Here is a 7,728-nt window from a genome sequence, read left to right on the forward strand (position 1 = left end):
AGAAATAATCTGATGTTCCATCAGTTGAAGGGGTATGGGGTCCCCTGAGCTACCGCTGAGCATGGAGCCAGAAATAAGCCTGAGTAAGCAGGAGGAAGTTTGGTTTGGCCTCCAGACCCAACCAGACCAGACCAGACCAAACAGAATCACCACCACAACCACAACAAAAGTGATACGAACAATCAGAAAAACCTTTCGTGGTGCACCAAAGCATGAAGGGGTTGGAACATTTTATTTGGGGCAAGGGGCAGACATAGCAGGGTGTAAGGCCCTCAGCCATATCCTCCCCACCCCTGGAAACCCACATGGGGAACTAGGCCAGCCCTTTGGCTTAGAGGCAGCACCAGACACAGAATTTTCTATTCTTCAGGACTGTGTCAGCTCTTCCCTGGAACCAGTCAGACTGGAAAGGGCTGACTTTGCCCACCAACAAACTCTCCACAAACTCCTCCTCACTCCGGGGCAGTGTCAGGGCTGGCAGAAGGGGGCCTCTTAGAACTCCGGGCTCCTGTGTCCTCTCAGCCTCGTTCCTCTGGGCAGTGGCCTCCTTTCCACTGCTCTCAGAGGGGCTGGCCAGCTTAAGACACTCCCCTCCAACCCGGCCACCATTTCCAGGTCCAGCGATCAGCCTCCCTATAAATGCAAATGTCGGGGGGGATGCAGGAGAGTAATGATAATGCAAGAGATTCAGCCCAGTGCTCAACTGGTGGGAATTCCCCGCCACATATTCTGTCCCCTTTGACAAACAGACATTGGCAGCAGGTGGTGGTTCCCGGGACATTCATTCATGGGTAGCCAAGAAGCAAGGTAGGACACCCCCCACCCAGGTGTTAGTATATACAGTTTTCAAGTTCAAAAATTCATGAACTGGGGCTGGAGCAATAGCACAGCGGGTAGGGCGTTTGCCTTGCACGCGGCTGACCTGGATTCAATTCCCAGCATCCCATATGGTCCCCCAGCACCGCCAGGAGTAATTCCTGCGTGCATGACTCAGGAGTAACCCCTGTGCAATGCTGAGTGTAAACCAAAAAGCAAAAAAAAAAAAACAATTAATTAACTGTCATGGCTCATGGAGATAACCCAGAGGGCTCTGATGCCAAGGGTCCATGTTTAATTCCCAGTACCTCACAGTTTCCCGAGCACTGCTAGGAGAGACTCTTGGCACACAGCTGGGCATGACCCCTGAGCATTGCTTGGTGTGGCCCCCAAACTAAAAAGCTAAACAATCAAGACTTGTGATTTCAAGCAAATCCTTTATCTTTCTGTATCTTTACTTCTTTACCAATCCAGGCTAATAATTGCATGTTCCTCAGTACATTGTCGTGAGAATTAGTGGAAGAATCAGGGAGTGACTCAGTGATAATGATGGTTTCCTTCTCATCCACCTCCGGGTCACCCGGGCCTGGCAGAGAGAAAGGTCTGGACACCCGCTCTGTGACCATGGTTGCCTTGGTGGGGTCTGCCTGGGTCCCTGGCACTCGGCAGCACTGTTTTCTCAAAACTTTCACATGCTCAGGAATTCCCAAGGGCCCTTGCAAAGCAGATTCACCACCCAGTCCCCACCAGTTGCTGTCCAGACCCCAGACTCAGCGGGGGGGGGGGGGGGGGGGCGGGGGGGAAGCATGGCCTGTACACTTCCCTAAGAGTGCAGGAAAGGAGACTCCACCTTGCCCTTCACACAACCCCCCCTGTGTGCCCCTAAGCCTGCGGGCACCCCTGCTATCCCTTCCACCTCTCCTGGGCAGCCCAGAGAGCTCCCCAGCTGACCCCTGCTGTTTCTAAACAGAGAGAAAGCTCAGGAGGCGCACGATGACCCCCAGCGCCCCCAGCCCCAGCCCCTGCCCGGCCCACACACAGCCCCGACTGCTCCTGTCCCAGCCATTCCCATTGTATGTGGGGAGGACGCCTAGGCTCCCAGGATCCCAGTGGTCAAGAATCTGCCCGGGGCCACTGACAGGGTAAGGGTGTCTGCGGGAATCAGACTTCAACAGCTGCCTGTCCAGTGTCCTTGAAGACCAGGAAGGCCTCAGAGCTCCAGTGACCAGTGACAGGCCGGTGTCGGTGGACCTTGTCCATTTGAGCTCAGAGGGGTTTGACCCAGTCCAGCCTCTGCTCCAAGCTGCTGTGCATCTGGGCATCCCTGCCCCTCACTTCTCTCTGCTCCCCATTGTCTTTGCTATACCCTCTTTCCTGGTCTGAAGATCTGTGCCGCCGCTTCCTCCTCCTCCTCCTTCCCTTTCCCCAGTCCTTCAGCTGCAGCTGGACACCTTCTGGCCCTCCTTACTGCTCGAGACCCTTAAAGCTGCCGGGCATCAGTGGGCCATGGTCCAAGAGCAGCCCCAGTCTGAGCTCTGGGGCATGTCTACATTCTGGCAGCCCCTGAGGCTCGGACAGGCCACAGAGGCAACAAAGTGGGGACCCCTGAGCTCCATCGGCCTCACCTTAGCACTGGGGAAACTGAGGCCTGGAGATGGGAGGGTGCAGGCAGAGAGGCTCGTTGGAGCTGCGTCTAGGACCAACAGGCCCCTGCTCTGCCCTGTGCCCCCATCCACGCCGCCTTCCTGCCTTTCTGCTCCTGTCCCAGAGCCGCGCTCATGTGACTTCTCCTTCACTTTATGAAACTATTAGTTGAAAATCGTTTTCCTTGCCAGGCGCCCCGGGCTCTGGGAGCTGTGAAATCAAACCCTGATGGAACAAGGCAGAAGCAGAGACGACAGAGGAGCCGGCACAAGCCCAGAAACCAGGCGTGGCAACCAAGCTGGGCCAGCGGGACGCAACCCTGTCCGCCACCTCCTCGCCCAGCGACAGGGACTCGGAGAAGCCCCGCGTCCCCGCACAGGCACACAGGGCTGCTCACATGTGCAGCCTCTGTGCAGACGGGGAAAATGAGGGGCAGGCGGCGGGGGGCACAGAGCAGGGCCCAGACCCTAGATTCAGCTCCCCGGGCGGCCACTGCAGAGGTGCCCCGATGGACAGACCCGCGCCCACTGCTGGCTCTTACCTCTCCTGAGTTCTGGTCCAGGGGTGGCTCCTTGCAGCCCAGAGGTGGGAGTCGGCCCATTTGGGGAGGGGTGGGGGCAGCTAAGGGTGTCGCTGCTTCCTAACTAACTTGACCCAGGCTCTGGTGCTGCCTGTTGCCACAGAGGCCCCTTTAAATGACTGGCACTGCCCCCTCCCCGGAGCCCCTGGCCACTGCACCCCGGCCACCAAGGCCCCTCTGCCTTTTACCTTATATGAGCTGAAGAGGCCAGCCCGGTGTCGGGGTGAGGCGGGTGCTGAGTCCTCTTGGGGTCCCCCATTGGCCCGGGCTCCCGTCACGTGACTGCCTCGCCTTGACCTGCCCCGGGTGCCGAATGTTGCTTTTACCCCCTAAGGAAGGAGTGGTTGACAATTTTCATATTTCTTCTAAATTTGGAGATTTCAGACAATGCTGGGAGGCTTGGCTGCAGCTGCTGAGGCCCATGTGGAAGTCATTAAATCCTGAGAAGGGGCTGAGAAAGAGGGGGGCCGGGAGAGAAGGAGGAGACAGGGAGGAGGAGGAGGAGGAGGAGGAGGAGAAGGAGGAAGAGGAGGAGGAGGGGGGGAGGAGGGGGGAGGAGGGGGAGGAGGAAGGGGAGTGAGTGCAGAGGCGGCCAGTTGTCAGCCTGGGAACTGGAGCAAACTCCAGTCGTGTGAGAGAATTTCCTCCCCCAGCCCCAAACCCTGAGTCTGAGAGCTGGAGGAGGACTTTTGAGATTTACTGGGAACCCCCTGTGGGGGAAACCATAGGTCCTGGTTTCCACAGGGGGTGGTGGGACTGGCAAGTGACCGGATGGGGCCTGGAGGAGGAGGAGGAAGCCAATCTCTTGGAAACAAACGTCATGGGCCCGGAGAGCTGTGGGTCCCTGGGAAAGGCTGTTCCCGTCAGGGGCTGGGGCAGGACAGGGTCGGAGCTGGCATCTGGACGCCACGGGTAACACATCCCCATGGCTGACTCTTGGCCTCTGCTTACATTTTGTGGTGCCAGTACCAGGCCCAGGCCCCACACCTGCAGACATATGCCCTGTGCCGCCCCTCTCCCCGACCCTGCCCTCCTGAGCCTCCAAGAGATTCCTGCGATTGCAGACCTGAGGGCCTTGGCACGGCCTCTGGCTCCCTAGACGGCTGTGTCCCCATCAACTGCTTTGAAGTGTTCAGGGAGAGGCTGCAGCTGTCTTGGGCAAGGTCGCCCCCACGTCCTCTCCACCCCCTCCCCCACCCCCGGCTCCAGAGCCACTTTGTGACTCTGGTCTCACTCACTTACGGCCTGGGGTGGTTGATTGTCCCTCTCTCCCTCCCAGGGAACCATCAGCGTCCCACAGGGCGATCCATGAGAATGGCCAGAAATCCCCGGCTGGCCATATCCTGCCCTGGGCAGGACGACTCCCCCAGTGGACAGTGCGCCCACACACGGCTCACCCTGCGCCTTCTTGCTCAGCTCCACTTCCCTTCTGATGCACGCTTGCGGGACCCCTCTGCCCCCATTCACAGTCCCGCCCCCACAGAGCCCAGCCTCCCGTGGGCCCGAGGTTCCCCCAGAAGACCCTGTGTCAGCAGGGGTGCCTGCTGTGTGGAGCGCTGGACCTGCCTCATCTGAGACGAAATCTTCTGCTTGCTCCATTCCTTCCGAGGTCACAAGCCTGAGCCCTTGCTCCCACCCTCCGTGATCTCTCCTGGCTCCGAGGCCTTTTCCGGGCCTCACTCTCCTCCTCTGTGAAATGGGACCACAAGGGTCAATTCTGCCGCCTCACAGTGCCTCATAGCCAGGTCCAGGGGCCCTGCAGTCTGAGGGGGCAGAGAATAGCCAGGGAGCATCGCCTTCCCAGAGAGAGGCTGGGGTCTCCCGAGGTTTGCTAGTGAGTGGCTGGTAGAGGAAAAACTCAGTGCCCAGTGTCCCTCCTCACCGTCACCGTTACCCTCTTCTTTCACCAACCCCACCATGAGAGCTGAGCGGACAGCCAGGGCGGCCTGACCCTCCCCCTCTACCCCTGCTTGATACTCTGCCCCCAATCCGTCTAAGAGAACCATCAAACTTATGGAAAATCCACTCTGGAGATTGTGAAATCTAAGTGATGCTTCCGCTAGTTTTGCTCTTGTGTAAACATCAGAGGTTTGGGAAATCAAGAGAGAAGAGAAATAAAATGAGCCATGGGAGTTAGGGGCCCACCCCCATGTCCACACCCGGGACTGTCCCTGGGCGCTCAGCATTTAGCTGCAGAAGGCCTGCCGGGTGCCCAGAGACCGTCCGAGGGAGGTTCCAGGGCTCCCTGGAAGGGCTGTTCTGGCCCCAGTCTGAAGACGGGGGAGGGCAGGCCGCAGAGACTCAGTGTCCGTAAATCCGTGTCAAACATGTGAAGCTGTTTCTGCTTCCCCCAGGGCCATCTCCCCGGGACCATGAGTGGTCTAGCTCCCTGGGCCACCGTGGGAGGGAGCTTTTCTCTCAGGCGGCTGGGCAATCGTGAGACTCTCCACTTCCAGAGGCCACAGATCGACAGCCTGGGGCAGTGCTATGAGGAAGGCTTCCTGGAAGGGGGAGCGGGGGCACATCTGAGAGTGAATTCTGTGTTCCGAGAGGGCTCGGTGAATTCTGTGTTCTTGCTCACCAGGCCAGAGGCCCAAGAGCAGGGACTGGTGAGATCTGGGGGTGGGGGGTTGCGGTGGCCCCTACGAGGCTGAGGTGAGCCCCGGGGAACTCTGGAGTGTGAATGTGTGTTAGGGAGAGCTTGTCAGCCAGCAGGGCCCCTGGGGTTGGCATGATCTGGGGGATGGCTAAAGCAGGCTGAGCCGACAACTCGGGAGTCCCTCCTAAGCGTGAGACCCTACAGAGGTCAGCCCATTTTCACATGCCCACTCTCAACCTGTCCCAGCTGGACAGGGATCTGACCCCAAGGACATGACACGATCATACAAATTATCCTTAAATGAAAATAATCAGTCTCCAGGGCCTGGGGAGGTCTGCAAACAGCTGTACCAGGTGTGGCCTATGCTCTCTCCTCCACCCACCCCCCCTCAGTACTACTTCTGGGAAACGCCTGTGGCCCCCAGCATCGCCAAGTCTTAGCCTTGAGCCACTGCGTGGAAAATCGCCAAGAGTGACCACTAGGTCCAGGATGCCACATTCTAATGAAAATGAAGCTACTTGCATTTACTCTGATGAGAACTTGTGCCTGGACAAAGTTTGATTCTGAGAGGTAAATAATATGTAATTGGTGAAAAAAGAAATGCTTATAATCATGATCAAACCAGTTATCAAAAGCATCATTCTGTCTGTAATATATTACTGAGATTAAAACTTCCTGGAAGGGAACCAGGATGGATGTGACTCGGTGGTGAAACACCTACTTGTATATTTGAGGTCCTGGGTTCGAGCCTTGGATTATGTGCACCCACTCTAGTATCACCATGTATGGTCTCACAACAGTATTCCCCAAAAAAGAATGAATGGGACAGGAGAGATAGTACAGAGTAAGGTTCTTGTTCTGCACATGACTGACCAGGGTTTGATCCCTGGTGCCCCATATAATCCCCTGAGCCCCACCAGGAGTTATCCCTGAGCACCACTGGATGTGCTTCCCCCCAAAATTAAGTAAAATGATATATGCACTAAATTACAATGAGATGGCAGTTCAAATCCATTAGGACTACAAGAATAACCACAAAATATTGTGGTATCTGTGTATCTATGAACATAGCAGCATTATTCACACCAGCCTAAATGTGAAAACAATCCAAGTGTACATCAACAAATGAATGGCTAAACAAGAGGTGATATATACACCAAATATAATATTATACTGTGAAGAAAATTTTGACGAAAGCAAGCACGAGTGGTCTCAAAAACAGTGTGTAAAATGAAAGAAGCCAGACACCAAAGGATACGAGCTATGTGATTTTTTTTTTGAGGTACCTAAAGTAGACAAATCCACAGACAGGAAGGAAAATGTGATTTCGAGGAGTCAGGAAAAAGGGTTTGAGAGAGGGTCCTGGGCAGGTGGTGGTGAACTTCCCAGCCACTTCAGGAGTATGAGCTTGACCCAAAGAAGGTTCTGGCTCACCAGCACCTGGCTCTATAAACCAACACTAAAACTGGCGCCATTTCTGTTTGAAATGATGAAAAGGCTCCGGCAGTGCATGGGGTGGGGTGGGAGGAGTAGGCTGAGTGAATTAAGATCACTTTTGTGCTCCTGAAATGGTTCATGTGGGCAGGGAGAAGGCTCACAGGGCTGGAAGCCAGGTGTGCCCCTGGGAACCAGGGGCTTGGTCTCCAGCATGGCATTGTCCCCTCGCGACAAGCTGGAGACCCCCAGAATGCCATGAGGTGTGGCCCCAAACCAAGGAAAGAGACTCAAATGGGGTTCATTTTATGTTGACCTGTTTTTAAATTTTGTTTTGCTTTGTTTTGTTTGGAGGCCACACCCAGCAGTACACAGCATTTACTCGGGGGGCTCTGTGCTCAGGGATCACTCTTGGCAGGCTCAGGGATTTGCTGGACATTTGCACTGGGACCAGCAGCTTGCAAGGCAAGCACCTTCCCCATGGACTGTCTCTCTGGCCCTGCTAACTTAATTTTAAAAAATTAAAATTTTTTTACTGTTTTACTGGAGCGATAGCACAGCGGGTAGGGCATTTGCCTTACAAGCGGCCAACATGGCCGACCCGAGTTCGATTCCTCCGCCCCTCTCGGAGAGCCCGGCAAGCTACCGAGATGAT

This window comes from Sorex fumeus, unplaced genomic scaffold (genome assembly GCF_029834395.1).
Source record: "Sorex fumeus unplaced genomic scaffold, SorFum_2.1 ptg000051l, whole genome shotgun sequence".
NCBI lineage: Eukaryota > Metazoa > Chordata > Mammalia > Eulipotyphla > Soricidae > Sorex > Sorex fumeus.